Below are 15,438 nucleotides of genomic sequence, written 5' to 3'. Positions count from 1 at the left end.
TAACTGCCAGTTGTGGTTCACTACTGATGATTAGGGTAAATGGACAATTTCGTCAGTCTGTATTAAATGATGTTTTGCAGAGGCGGGAAGCAATGCTCTTTTTAGGCTATGAACTTTAAATGTTTGAATACAGAATTGCATTGAAATGATCTCAACAGAGCAAAACATTTACACATGACATTTAATGCTAAATTTTCCCAGTCTGTTAAGTGATGGTCTAGCCAGAGTGTAATAAAAAGGACATTGTGCTTTGTGGATGCACTACTTGAATGTTTTAAATTACAACTGGGGTAAACTGATCCCAAATTAAACTGTCTTCTTAATGAAAACCACATTTTGTTAGTCAAAAGCATCCATGTTTCACTCCAAGCCCAGTTCCTTTGCAACACACACACTCTGAGCTGGGTCTGTCATCTCTGGAGTGAAAGCCATCAATCATAGTCAGGGTGTTTGATGATAAATGTCAAAGTTCGCAGGGACCTCGGCTGCAGATTGAAATGTTAGATAAAAGGGTGAAGCTGCTGGGTTTTGTCTGCATGGGGTGAAAGTTCACCGTGATGTTTCCTGTCACAGTGTTTCTAAAAAAAAAATGTATTTCAGTGCTGCAGCTAAAAAGGGCTGGGTAGATAAAGGTCAAGCGGGATTAATTTCTGGGGTCAAAGGTCAACTTTCAATTTTGTTTAAAGCAAAGCTTGTCAGAAAGGCTAGAAGTTTCTGAAACGGAGTAGGAAATTTCGACTCGGTTGTTATTTCTGGGAGAGGTTGCTATTTCTAGGATTATTTGCAGACATCAATTTGTTTGTGTTTGCAGATAAAGCCTCAGCCTTGATTCAGCAGTAACGTTCTTCTCTTTAGGTCAGAGCGAGTGCTTTTAGCCCAAGCGGCTGGACTGGGCAGACAGACAGAGTTTGGATCGGACAACCATTTGAAATTTCGTCCAAATACTTTGCATTAAAGATAAAGGTATATACAGACTGTCTCCAGCTTCCCCCCCCCTGGCAGTTTAAGTTAAAATCAGGGTGGGGAGGTTGTGGGGTTTAGGCTAACACAGGGTAATTCAGGTGAATCTGTGCTGCAACGCTTCAAGGTCAAGATAACTTTCCTGAGGTTTAAAAACTGAGTGCAGTACACCAGCATCTGACCAGGGCACTATAAAATTGAAGAATCACTGCCTCAGTTCGGCACTCCAAACCCCTTGAGATAACGACCAATATTCCATTAGCTTTCCTGATTGCTTTTATACTTGCACACTTTGTACATGGACACCTAAATCCCTTTGCACCTTCTGAGCTCCTAGTCTCTCAACATTAAAAGAAATATATTGCGATTTGTCTTTCTCACATCCAAAGTGGATACCTCACACTTCCACAAATTGAACTCTATCTGCTATGCTTTTTCTCACTCATTTAGTCTGTCCATGCCACTCTGTAGCTTTCTGCTCCTTTCTACATAACTTACTGTGCCTCCTAATTTAGTACAAACTTTTCCTTCCTCCAAGTCATTAATGTATTCTGTGAAAAACTGATGACCTATGTAAATCTTTGGAGATCACCACTTGTCACATCCCAACAATTAGGGTATGTTCCCTTTGTCCCAACTCCTGTCTCTTATCTCCCAAGCAATTATCAACCCAAGCCATAGGATTATCTTCAATTCCATGCACTTTCATTCTTGCTAATAATCTCTTGTGTGAAATCTTATAAAATGCTTCTGGAGTCCATATTGACAACATCAATACATTACCCTATCCATCATTCCAGTGAATACCTTAAAAATTCAACTAAGTTACTCAGACATTATTTATCCTTCACTAATCCATGCTGACTGATCAATTTGTGCTTGTCCAAGTGCTCAGCCACTTTGTCCCTGATGATAGATTCCAGTAACTTCCGCAGAACTGGTGTTAAGTAATTACCTGGTTTCTCCATCTTAAACAATTTTAAATTTTCCAACTGATAGACACAATACCTGAATCTAGGGAACTTTGGAAAATTATGACTAACACATGTACAATTTCTTCCCTTATTTCTTTTAATATCTCAGGTGGAAACCATCAGGCCCTGGAGATTTTCCTATCTTAAGTCCCATTATTTTCTCCATTATCTTTTATACTTATATTAAATCAGTCAGTTCCTCCCCCTGACATTTTTAGGTTCCCTTCTGTTGCTAGCATTTTTTGTCTCTTTTTCCTGTAAAAACGAATACAAAGCATTCATTTAACAAGTCTGCAAGTTTCTTATCGTCCAGTTTAGTCCTGTCTAGCACAAGAAAAATGGAGAAAACACTTGGACCAAAATTAATCTTTTCCATGATTTCAGATGTCTCAATCATATCCACTTAACATTTACTGAGGTGCTATCTTTCCAATGAGACGTTATACAGAGGTGCAATCTCCCCTCTCCAGTGGATGTGCAAAAGATACCACTATTTCAAAGAAGAGCAGAGGAGTTCTCCCTGGTGTCCTGGACAAAATTAATCACTCTTCCAACATCAGCAAAACAGTTGATGTGGCCGTTTTCACACTGCTTTTGTGGGAGTTTGCTGTGCACAAATTGACTGCTGCGTTTCCTAGAGCACAAAAGTGACTGCACTTCAAAAAAGGAGTTCATTGGCTGTAAAGAGATTTGGGACATGCTGAAGTCATGAAAGACGCTATATAAATGCAAGACTTCTTGTATCTTTCTTGAGTAACTGAAAATTCCCACTTAAGAATTAAAAAAAAGATTTGAAAGCAATAACAACTTTGACTCCAGTTCGGAGCAACCTTCTTCAGAGTTTCCTTAAGGATTCCTACACTTTTTGAGCCATTCAGTGCAGTTACTAAAAACCTACTCATTTCTCATGCACACAGAGATCTGCAGGAAATCAACCGCAGATTATTTCTTGATAGATTTATGGTTATCAAGATGCAGGCTTTAATTGTCAAATATGAATGTCCTCCTCAGATCGAGCACTGGGAGCACACTGACAATTGGCAGGCTATACTAAGTGCCGCTGAGTGCAGATCAGACCTCAAACCAAATAAAATCCCAAAGGAAATTAAAACCGTATATTTTATCATTTTAAAAATACAAGGAGTGATTTAGCTTGTAATCCAATCTTGTCGCTTCAGGTGACATTTATAAATCACTTGAAATGATGCCACATAAACCCCTCAAAATTAAGTTACTGCCCACACATCCATTGTTCTTTACTTGAATCTCATTCCATTTATTATCCGGTTGTAAAGTTTCAGTTACTCAATGCCTTGTACAGAGTCGTCTTATCAGACCACCATTGTTAGAGAAAATACTTTGAAGATAAAGCAATAAAAATTTGGCCACTTGTGCAAAGTTTCTGCAAGAGCTTCTCTCTTTTCTTTAATAACAATAGCTTGTATTTATATAGCCCATTTAACGTACCAAAACAACCCAAGGTGCTTCACAACAAAATCATTGACACCGAACCACCTAAGAAGATATTAAGACAGGCCAGATTTTCAATGCTTAGGGCCCTGGCAGCTGAATGGTGGTGCGATTAAAATTGGGGACGCTCAAGAGACTGGAATTAGATGAGCGCAGCTATCTGGTAGGGTTGTGAGACTGGGGAAGGTTACAGAGATAGGGAGGATCGAGGCCATGGAGGGATTTGAAAACAAGGATAAGAGTTTTAAAATCGAGGCATTGCTCAAGCAGGAGCTAATGTAGGTCAGCGAGTACAGGGGTGATGGGTGGACCGGACTTGGTGCGTGTTAGGACACAGGCAGCAGAGTTTTGAATGACCAAGTTTATGGAGGGTAGAATGTGGGAGACCAACCAGGAGTGTGTTGGAATAGTCAAATCTAGAGGTAACAAAGATGTAGATGAAGATTTCAGCACACATGAGCTGAGGCAGGGGAGAAGTTATGGAGGTGGCAGTCGGCAGTCTTCGTGATGGTGCAGGTATGTGGTCAAAAGCTTGTCTTGGGATCACATATGGCACCAAGGTTGTGAACAATCTAGCCTCTGATAGTGTGTGGGAGAGAGATGTCGTTGGTGGCTTAAAATACAATGATGTCTTCTGTATGATGACATGTCATACCATTGTTCAAACAAAAAACAAGGTCTATTATTCATCTGCGATTGGACAGCCCAATTTTTTGAGACGCTATAGGACAAGTTGCAAGTTGAGTGACTTACTTCCATTATTCCAATACATAAATCAGGCTGCCAAAACTCCTGTTTTTAAGACAGATGGCCTGTTTTCTAAGATCATTTCTGTCTGATTGCAGTTTATGTCATTTTGGGAATGTCCGGCTATCATGGTGTCACCCAGGAGACAGCTGAAAGTTTCACCTGATATGTGATGCCCTCTATAATCAACATTTGCACATTTGGAATTTGCGAGCTTTTAAACAATTCTTGTCGGCATCCAGTTATAGTCAGTGTCATTTATGGCACGGAACGAGGCCATTCGGCCCATCGACTCCTAACCAGTTCTCTGTCGAGAAATCCAGTCATTTCCCCGCTTTACCCCCGTTGCTCTGTAAGTTTCTTTCCCTCAAGTGCCCATTCAACTTCCTTCTGAAATCATTCATCGTCTCCACTTCCACCACCCTCACAGGCAGTGAGTTCTGGGTCATCACCACTCGCTGCACAAAAAGATTATCCCTCACATTCCCCCTGCATCTCTAGCCCAAAACCATAAGTCTGCATTCCCTAGTCCTTGTACGATCAGCCAATGGGAACAGTTTTGCTTTGTTTACCTTATCTAAACCCATCATAATCTTGTAAACTTCTATCAAATCTCCCCTCAGTCTCCTTTGCTCCAAGGAGAACAACCCCAGCTTTTCCAACCTAACCTTGTAGCTAAATTAAAAGTCCAGTATCTGCTGGGGCACCCCAATAACACAGTGTCGCAGAACATTATAGCATAGATACAGTAAAGTTGAAGCTAGATAAACGCATGAGGGAGAAAGGAATAGAAGGATATGTTGATAGGATTAGATGAAGTAGGATGGGGGAAGGCTCCTGTGGACCATTGACATTCTATGTAATTCTATACAAGGCAAAAACAATATGACATCATTCCCTCAGCCGAAACAGACAAACCTAGGAAAATGCCAGGCAGGAAAAGATGAGCTGGTCCATTAAGCATGCCCATTTGATAGAAAATCATGACAAGGCATTTCTAAAAAAAAAAGGAGAAAAACCAAGGCCAGTAAGGCAAAAAAATACTCTGGCAAATTCGTCTCAGGCAATCGAAACCAGGCCAGGAGATCACATGGGCAAAGCGTACCTGTAAAACCACTTCCTTTCTATATGATGCGATCTCTGCCCCAGTGAAGAATCCATCAAGTGCCCTCAAGGAATACATGCAGCCAGCTCTTACCACATCAACAGGCAATGTATTCTAGAGGCTTGCCACTTTCTGGGAAAAGGAGAACCATCCAGCAGTCAGTTTATTCCTAAGGACCCCGCCCCCCCACTTGGTCCTCCCCAATCTACCAAATTGTAATGATCTATCAATTGGCACACAATCCAGCCCTTTCATTATTTTAATAACCTCTAAGACTACAGTGCTCTAAAGCAAATGGTACAAACAGTGAGCATTCCCCCTTTAAAAAAAAAACTCCCTGGTTCAAATTCAAAATACTGCATCTTCTGATCCCGGCACCACATTGGCTCCTAATTGGTGCAAATCGTTTCTATGGAGGATCTTTCCAAAGGGTTTGTTCAATATGAAGCATTTTAAATCTGCCGCTGGACCACATCCTTGCTGGGAATTTTCTGCCCTCTCTCTGCCAATATTTTGGCAAAGCTAGGGTGAGCGGGGTTGGGAACTGCTTTGGGGGTACATTCCAAAGCATCCCTGCCTATTGTTATATTTGTGTCATTTTTCCATCAGCATAGAAGGCCATTCAACCCATCTAACCTGCTCTGCTATTCAATTAGATCATGGCTGATCTGTACCTCAACCTCATACAGATCATATCCCTTGATACCCTTAAGTAACCCTCTAAGCCCGGTATCATTCTGGTGAATCTGCGGCCAACATACCCTTCCAGTGCCCAGAACTGAACGCAGTATGGGATCTGACCAAGGCTGTGTACAACTAAAGCATCAGCTGGAATTTTATGCTCTCCCCTGCGGCAGGTTTGGAGGTGGGGAGAGCACAAAATCAGGTGGGATGGTGGCGGGTGGAGGCTCTACCACCATCCCGCCTCCGCCGAAATTTAGTTCGGGGCGGGAAGGCCTGTGAACGGCCTACCCGTCCCACTGCCAATTGAAGCCTTTAACTGGGTAATTAACCCCTATTTAAGGGCCTCTTCCCGCCATACCTGCAATGAGCCCACATGCAGGCAGCCCTGTCACCTCACGGGAAGCATGGCATTTAGTGCCTGATTGAGGGACCCGGCATTAGAGGAGGGATGGGCCTGCCGAGGGCCACCCTCCCGCCCTTGCTGCCGACCACCCCCCCCACCCCCCGCGATCCCCACCCCACGAGACCCTGCCCGCCCTGACCTACCTGAGGCCTAGCTCCAGCGACACTCGTCAGCCTCCAGTAGGTGCAGCTACAGCAATAGTCATGCCGATGGCAGGGTCCTAGGTTGTACGGAAGGCCCGCCACTGTCCAGTTAAGTGCCTGATTGGCGCTAAATCTGGTGGGCCTTCCCTACAAGAAGCGACGTGGGGATCTTGGTGTTGGTTTCCCCCGACGTTGAGACCCCTGCCATCAGCACAAAATGCCAACCATCATTTCCTCCCCTTTGTATTCCAGGCCACTGATACATTCCATTAGCCATTTTGATTGCTTTTTGTACCTGTCAAGGTAGGTTTAAATCCTTAACAATGTGACGTAGAATATTCTCGCCCGTATATGGTAATGATATTCAAATAATGGAAATAAGTCACCCAATGTATATTCTGTAATTTGCACCATAGCAACACCTGATGCCAAGGCAGGTCCAGCCATTCCTTTGTTGGTGGAGGGGTAGGTTATTTAAATTTTAAAATCCAGAACACCCTTGAAAACAATTGCTCAAGCTATTGTGCCAAGTTTGAAAATCTGAACATTTATTTCTGAACTTTTACAGAGACAGAGATCTCCAGTTGCTCCCAGGTCACAACCTCGGACCTACTTCAAAGGCAGACCTTCCCCAGTAGAGGCAGGGAACCTACAACAACAATACCTTGCAGTTATATAGCGCCTTTAACTTAGTAAAACATCCCAAAATGTTTCACAAGAGCATTGTCAGACAAAATCTGACGCTGAGCCAACATCAGGAGATGTTAAGACAAGTTATCAAAAGTTCGGTCAAAGAGGCAGGTTTTAAGGAGCAAGGAGAGAGAGGTAGATGTGGAGAGAGTGGTGGGAATCCCAAAGCTTAGGGTCGAGACAGCTGAAGACATGGCCACCAAAGTGGAGCAAAGGAAATTGGAGATCGACAAGACACCAGAGTTAGAGGAGTGCAGAGGGCTGTAGAGCTCGAGGAGGTTACAGAGATAGTGAGATCTGAAAACAAGGATGTAAATTTTAATATTGAGGCTTTGCCAGAGCCGGGGTCAACGTAGGTCAGTGAGCACTGGGGGTGACAGGTGAACGGGGTGATTTAGGACATAGGCAGCAGAGTTTTAGATGAGCTCAAGTTTATAGAAGGTGAAAGATGGGAGGCCTGCTGGGGAGCATTGGAATAGTCAAGTGTAGAACTAACAAAGACATGGATGAAGGTTGCAGCAGCAGATGGACTAAGGCAGGGGAGGGGAAAAGATGGCCAATGCTACTGAATGATATAAACAGACAAATCATACAAATAATTGAAAAATCAGCACAGGTTGGAGCCATATCAAGGCATCTCAATTCTAAAATAGCAGAAAGGGCGGGCCACATGTTCTTGAGAACAATTTATTCACTCTGCTCATTTTCGAACAGTAGGATGAAGCAAACATTTGTTTATTTGCTTTCCAGTCTTTAAGATGCTTTGTATTGAGTTCAGTGTATTTATCTGCACTAATTTGCATTTCCTGTATAAACAAGAGCTTGGAGACAGAACTTGCTATTAGACTTCAAAAGGTGCCACACATGACCATTTAGCGTCAATCTGTTTAACCTTCATTAACTGGGTAAGACTCATATTCATAAAGCAAGGCTTCTTAAATTTAATTAATTCATCTTTTATTTTGATGTGCCAAGCTATATCAAAACTTCCAAAAAAAAGAATTTATATCTGTCCTTTCAAAGTGACTTTATCTCCTCCCTCCCTATCTCTGTAAGCTCCTTCAGCCCTACAATCCTCGGAAATCTCTGCATTAGTTCTCTGTCTCCTGCTTCCTAACAGCATCTCATTATTGAGCTTAAAATGGAATTTGTCTAGAATGAAGTTGTCACTATTGGATTGTATCATTCATATATTCAAATGCTTCAAGATTCAAAAAACATTTAAGAACATAAGAAATAGGAGCAGGAGTAACCCAATCAGCCCTTCGAGCCTGCCCCGCCACTCAATGCGAACATGGCTGATCTTCTATTTCAAGACCATTTTCCTGCACTATCCCCGTATCCCTTGATGTTTTTAACATGTAGAAATCTATCGATCTCAGTCTTGAACATACTCAACGACTGAGCCTCCACAGCCCTCTGGGGCAGAGAATTCCAAAGATTCACCACCCTCTGAGTGAAGAAATTCCCCCTCATCTCAGTCCTAAATGGCCTGCCCCTTATTCTGAGACTGTGTCCCCTGGTTCTAGACTCTTCAGCCAGGGGAAACATCCTTCCTGCATCGACCCTGTCGAGCCCTGTAAGAGTTTTGTATGTTTGAATCTCACTCTTCTAAACTCCAGAGAATAAAGGCCCAGTCTATTGAATCTTTCCTCACAGGACAATCCCTCCATCCCAGGAATTAATTTGGTGAACCTTCATTGCACTCCCTCTATGACAAGTATATCATTCCTTGGGTAAGGAGACCAAAACTGCACACAATACTCCAGGTTTTCCACAGTATTACAAAAAGGGAAAGCTGGCAATTCAACTTCCAGCTCATCCCATAATTAGTATCAAATATTGACGTGGAACACTTTTTGTAAAGTGCCTGTTGAACGTGAGTTTACCTTAAGTGGTTTGACCTCGGAGCTCTTGAGTAAGCTGAGATCCTGAGAACATCATCGGGCCTGATCTGCATATTTGGAACAGGACTCCACTTCATTCCTGCAAGTATCCCGCTCACCTGCTCAAATGAGCGGGATCATACGGGGACATGGTGTGAAGGAAGTGGGATCAGAGGGATTAGCGACACACGTTATTTTATCTCCACATCCCCCCCCCCCCCTCCGATCCCACGCCCGTTTACCGCCAGGTGTGGGGTGGGGGGGGGGGGGGGGCGGGGGAAGTTAAAATCGGGACAATTAATTGTTCATATCGGAACGGAATTCCTAATTCTTCCCCTGGAACATTTTAACGGTAGGATATGTTTTCATTGCTTATACTTCCACTGCATTTTACTTTACCTCCAGTGGGAAAGCATTTCCCTCACAAAAGCCTGGGATTTGGGCCAAATTTACAGACAATTGTCTTTTAATGTCACCTCATAGATTCTGAGTTTAGTGACCGAAAGCGGGAGAAAATAAAATCTAACTGTGCTTTTGTTGAAAGTAGATTGATGAGTTAATATTAGTGAGCAGGGAGGTATTGGAGTCAGAATGGAATGTGCGCTTCTCTTCCCCCAGATATCTAATGTGAAGTTTCAACCATGTAGCTCCTTGGCATGAGCATCCGGAAAGTCCAAACTCTAAGCAACAACAAAATACTGAATAAAAACTTCAGTTTAATACCTTGCCGCACAATGAGGCGCAAATGCCCCCTTGACCTTTTCCCGACAAAATACAGCACAGATATTAATGACTTGTGCAGTGAAGGTGGTCGCGGGAGAGTTCTTCTGAATACCACACACTGAGCTTAAAGCAATGCAGGACTCATCAAAGCTTGGCAACGTTGCATAGTAACCAGCCACAGACTTTGCTCACATGACCTGACATCATCTGGTATGCCCGCCCCTCTGAAATCCAGAACTGGAAATGACTGTTAAACTGGTGGAATGTATCTCTGGATCTAATTGGCACGTTGCTGATCGGTTCTGAATTTCAAGCTCACACACCCATACAAGCAAAGAACATTAGTGTTTAAAACAAAGTTTGAGGTTAAAAAAATCTTTGGATTAGTGCACGAATAATTGTGCATCCCTGATTTTAATTGCTTCACCATTAGTGGCCGTGCCTTCAGCTGCCGGCTCCCGCAAACTCTGGAATTCCCTCCCTGAACCTCTCCGCCTCTCTACTTCGCTCTCTTCCTCGAAGGCACCCCTTAAAACCTAGTTCTCTGACCAAGCTTTTGGCCGCCTGCCCTAATATCTTCTTATGTGGCTGAGTGTCAAATTTTGTTTTACAATGCCAGCTCTCGCACCTTGCGACGTTTTATTACGCTAAAGGCGCTATATAAGTTGTTCTTGTTGAGGCTCACTTGCTGGCTTCGTAGATGTTCAGGAGGATGTAAAAATAAATCCCTTGACATGATTTGAAGAAGGACCCTCAGCAAGGGGCAACAGCTTCAGCAGCTAAGGGGAGGGAAGAAAATTGGAGAAACAATTTTATGTTGTCAGGTGGAAATGGCAAGAAATTGGTTCCTTTCGAAAAAAAAACTTGCTTGCGATTATATCCTCAGGACAGCCCAAAGACAGATGCACACCCAATGAATTATATTTTTTGAAGCATAACAGCAACCAAACTTATAATACATCTTTAACAGAGTAAAACATTCCAAGGTACTTTGCGGGAGTGTTATCAAACAAAATTTGACACTGGGCCACATAAGGTGATATTAGGATAGATGACCAAAAGCTTGGTCAAAGAAGTAGGTTTTAAGAATAGTCTTAAAAGAGGAAAGAGAGTTAAAAAGACATCCACTTATATATAGCACGATTTACAACCACAGGACGTCCCAAAGCGCTTCAAAGCCAATGAAATACTTTTGAAGTGTAGTTACCGTTGTACTGCAGGAAACTCGGCAGCCAATTTGCACACAGTAAGCTCCCACAAACAGCAATGTCATAATAACCAGATAATCTGTTTTGTGATTTTGATTGAGGGGTAAATATTGAGCAGGACACTGGGAATAATTCTCCTGTTATTCTTTGAAATAGTGCCATGGGATCTTTTTTGTCCACCTAAAAGGACAGATGGAGCCTTGGTTGAACGTCTCATCTGAAAGACAGCACCTCCCTCAGTACTGCACTGGAGTGCCAGCCTTGATTTGTTTTGCTCAAGTCCTGGAGTGGAACAGCGACCCACAACCTTCTGACTCAGGGGAGCCGGGGAGGTTTAGGGAGGGAATTCCAGAGATTAGGGCTTCGACAGCTGAAGGCACGGCCACCAATGCTGAAGCGATTAAAATCAGGGATGCGCAGGAAGCCAGAGTAAGAGGAGTGCAGTTATCCAGGAGGGTTGTGGGGCTGGAGGAGGTGACAGAGATAGGGGAGGGGCGAGGCCCTGGAGGGATTTGCAAACAAGGATGAGAATTTTAAAATCGTTGCCGAACGGGAAATCAGTGTAAGTCAGCAAGTACAGGGGCGATGGGGGAGCAGGACTTGGTGCGACTAAGGGTATGGGCAACAGAATTTTGGATGACCTTAAGTTTATGGAGCGCATCAGATGGGAGGTTGGCTAGGAGTACGTTGGAATAGACAAGTCTAGAGGCAAAAAGGAAATCATTCCAGGTTAGCTTAACGAAAATCTCATAAAAAATATAAAATGATCAGCCACATCACACGGTTTACGACCAAGGACTAGAACATTCTTTTTCCCAGATTAACAGTCTTAACCTGAAAATCTATCACTGAGCAGTGCCTCCACTCGCTAACCACTAACCTTTCTAGTTTCCTCAGCAACAGATTGCAGCCCCCTGTGCATTGAAAGTTTATGAGTTTAACAAAGAATGTTCCTGGTGTTACAGATAAAGCAGGCATATATCTTGCTCTTTGGGGTAGATATTTGCTCTTCCGACTTTCAGATGAGACGCTAAACCAATGTCCTGTCTGCCTTCTCGGGTGGATGTAAAAAACTCCGTGGCACTATTTTGAAGAAGAGCAGGGGAGTTCTGGCTGGTGTCTTGGCCAATGTTTCTCTTCAGTCAACATCACAAAACAGATTATCTGGTCATCATCAGTGGTTAGCACCGGAGCCTCACAGCTCCAGCGACCCGGGTTCAGTTCTGGGTACTGCCTGTGCGGAGTTTGCAAGTTCTCCCTGTGTCTGCGTGGGTTTCCTCCGGGTGCTCCGGTTTCCTCCCACAGCCAAAGACTTGCAGGTTGATAGGTAAATTGGCCATTGTAAATTGCCCCTAGTGTAGGTAGGTGGTAGGAGAATGGTGGGGATGTGGTAGAGAATATGGGATTAATGTAGGATTAGTGTAAATGGGTGGTTGATGGTCAGCACAGACTCGGTGGGCCGAAGGGCCTGTTTCAGTGCTGTATCTCTAAATAAAATAAATAAATCACATTGCTGTTTATGGGAGCTTGCTGTGTGCAAATTGGCTGTTGTGTCTTCTACATTAGAACAATGACAACACTGTCATTGGATGTAAAGCATTTCGGGATATCCTGAGGTTGTGAAAGACCCTATTATAAGTCTTCTGTTCTTTGATTTGCATCCAGTGAAGCACCCTGAAAAGGTGCAAATGATCAGCTTGACTTTCGGCAGAGTGGAATTCGCCTCAAGGTGGCTCCACTCTACCAGGCTGGCAAACATGGCCTCATCTTCTTCCCTTATTGCATTGATGTGGATTTGCTTTGCGCAAACAGCACACAGTGCACTTAATGCACACATGGGATATAGAATAAAACACATGCATAAATAATAGTAACAAAATTAGACACGTTCCTAATTCCAGAAGACAGCTGGCTCGTACTTGGGCCATTTGACCGTGATGGAACCTGACAGTTTGTGCAAAGTAACCGCACATATTTCATCAGGCATCTTAATTAGACAACCTTGTTCGAAAGGGAGGCTAAGAGTCAGCAAGCAGTGTTTCAGCTCCAGTGAGCAGGAATGTTTTTGAGTTGGAGAGGGCACTCAGTACCAGTCAGCACTCCATTAAAGTTGGGCGGTCATGCAATAAATATTGGAATGTTTAAATAATAATCAACCCCGAAAACATTTAATGATTAATTTTTGCTTGGATTGTCTGTGTCTGCATTTTGCTGCCCCTACACTGGTGTCTTTTAAACTATTGCCCTAGTGGTTTCGCATAAACATCCGAAATGGATAACAACCAGCTCCCTTTAAAAGTCGGCTTTTGGCAAGATTTATTTTTAAAGCTCGTGGCTCCTCATTAAGGATCATCTGTCAAGAAGGGTGACCATCCTGTGTAAGATTTTACTCAAAACTGCATTTGTGTTCGGGTTCAATGTCAGGTCTTCACAGAAGTGTCATTGAGTTGATATTGCCACAGGTGGAATTGTTCATGCTGTTGTGTAATTTATAATATATTAAATATCTTACCTGTTTGTGCAATTCCTGTTCACTTTCACCAATACAAATGTCTATTCTCACATTTATAATGAGAACTGGCTATGTAAACTTTCCATATTGCAATTACACCGTTTCCCCTAGTGGAGGCACTGCAGTTTATACAGGAATAGGACATAGGAATTCACAAGATAAATTTAAAAATAAGGACAGAATGCACGATTTTAAAGTGTCAACTAAATTACACCTGCGCCACTTAGTCCAAATATCCCTCTGTTTCAAACTCCTTGGCACCTGAAGATTATGTTTGATCTTGAATCCTTTTGTCTAATGCCATGGGTGATTGTCTAGTTTAATAGACAATTGAAGCAGACTTGGGTTCAGATATTATGCTGTATAAGGCACCTTTTACAGGGGTTATGTGGCCCATTAAGACCCCAAAATGGTGGGCACGGGGTGTGCACACACTTCCGGTGTGCTGACCACCATATTGGATCAGAGGTCTCCTATACCATGCATGAAATTGTGGTTGGGCTCTTTGCATATGCAAATAAGGAGACTAACAACTGTTGAGTTCCCCTCTTCAAGATTAGTTGGCTCTGAGGCAGCCAGGACCATCGGTGATTACACTCAGGGAAGCCAGCGAGCTCTAGGGATCTCCTGCAACAAAATAGGTAAGTAAGAGGGTAAGTACGCAAAGCCCCCCCTGACCGCTGGTCTCCGTCCTTGGCCTGACCCACGGCCCTGACCCCTGAGCCCCGACCCCTGATTCCTGACCTGACCTGCAGCCCTGACCCCCAAACTGACCAGCAGCCCTGCAAATTCGACCCCACCCACTCACCCATCCCTAATCTGACCCACTTACCTGAGTCTGATTTTTCTTTTCATTCCATTTAGCCATCCTTGGTTGGCATTTGTGGCATGATGCTTCTATTACAATCAGGTCCAAGATCCAATATCTTGGGGACCTTGAACCACATCATTCTGGCACAGGGTGTTTACCGTCTTGCCCCTCCTCCACAGTGAGTGCTCAAAAAATGGCCTCTCCTAAATTTCTAGGCCTTGATCTCTCCACTCTAAACACCAGTCAACACTAGAGAATCTACTAGCAAGTTTACATTCCTGATGTCTGTGAGTAAGTGTTTCTCATTTATTCATTAAATATTAGCAACTCCAGATATCCCTGGAAAAGGTCAAAAGCTTACTTACAATGGGCGCATGCCTGAGGGTGGCCTAACCGACACAACATTGTCCAGATTCAAAGTCAGATCGACATGTTACTGCATTTGACATTTGTGATGCTTTAGCTCAATGCTCCTGTTATTTTGCAATAACGTTTAATCTTTTGCTTAAAGTCTGTGAGGGCAGGCACTGATTGCACATTAACAGGGAATGGATTCAGCACATTCTAATATACCACTATAAAACTCTTCTTACTAGTTCTTTAACAACACGAATACTTAAACAAAAAGAAACTTGTTTCTTTTATCAGAAAGTTGCTCTCCACCAAAATCAACTGGCTGCTTAATTTACTCTTGCAAGGTGCTTTTAAGTAATTGGTAAAAGACAACGTATTGTTCCACACAATAAATGAAATGCTATCTGATCGACTTCAAATTAAACGTTAAACTGGTGAATTAATCTGGCACACAGTAATTGGCTTTTTTAAGAACAAGTTCTCGAACAATTTGGATTCCTTTGTAGCATGTGACTGCTGCTTGTTCCTTGGTGATTAGGGTGGAGCAAGTTAACAGGCGAAAATAGTCAGCTAGGTCACCTTTAAATCACATGTGTGTGCTTGAGCTGAAATTAAGAAGGAAAGGCATTTTAGTCTCAACAAACACAGCCATGCAATCAGGAAGATACATGCCAGAATTAAACTTGCTCTTAAAGGGACTTTGGGCCCTTCAATTTATTTTATCCTCCCCTTAGATTGAACAGGAAGATGAATTTGGCAGAGCACCCA

The 15,438-nt window shown here is 43.0% G+C and overlaps 1 long non-coding RNA gene across 2 annotated transcripts in view; it reads right to left on the bottom strand.

Annotated features, from left to right (window-relative positions):
* The window catches only part of LOC137350483 (uncharacterized), a 75,151-nt gene that overhangs the window by 26,339 nt on the left and 33,374 nt on the right, over window positions 1-15,438 (bottom strand). For both annotated transcript variants that reach the window (XR_010969439.1, XR_010969440.1), the window contains exon 2: window positions 14,682-15,275. This is a non-coding gene — a long non-coding RNA (uncharacterized lncRNA). The remainder of the gene's footprint in view (window positions 1-14,681; window positions 15,276-15,438) is intronic.

This window comes from Heterodontus francisci, chromosome 35, assembly GCF_036365525.1.
Source record: "Heterodontus francisci isolate sHetFra1 chromosome 35, sHetFra1.hap1, whole genome shotgun sequence".
NCBI classification, from domain to species: Eukaryota; Metazoa; Chordata; class Chondrichthyes; order Heterodontiformes; family Heterodontidae; genus Heterodontus; species Heterodontus francisci.
This window is presented reverse-complemented; position numbering and strand designations above follow the sequence as displayed.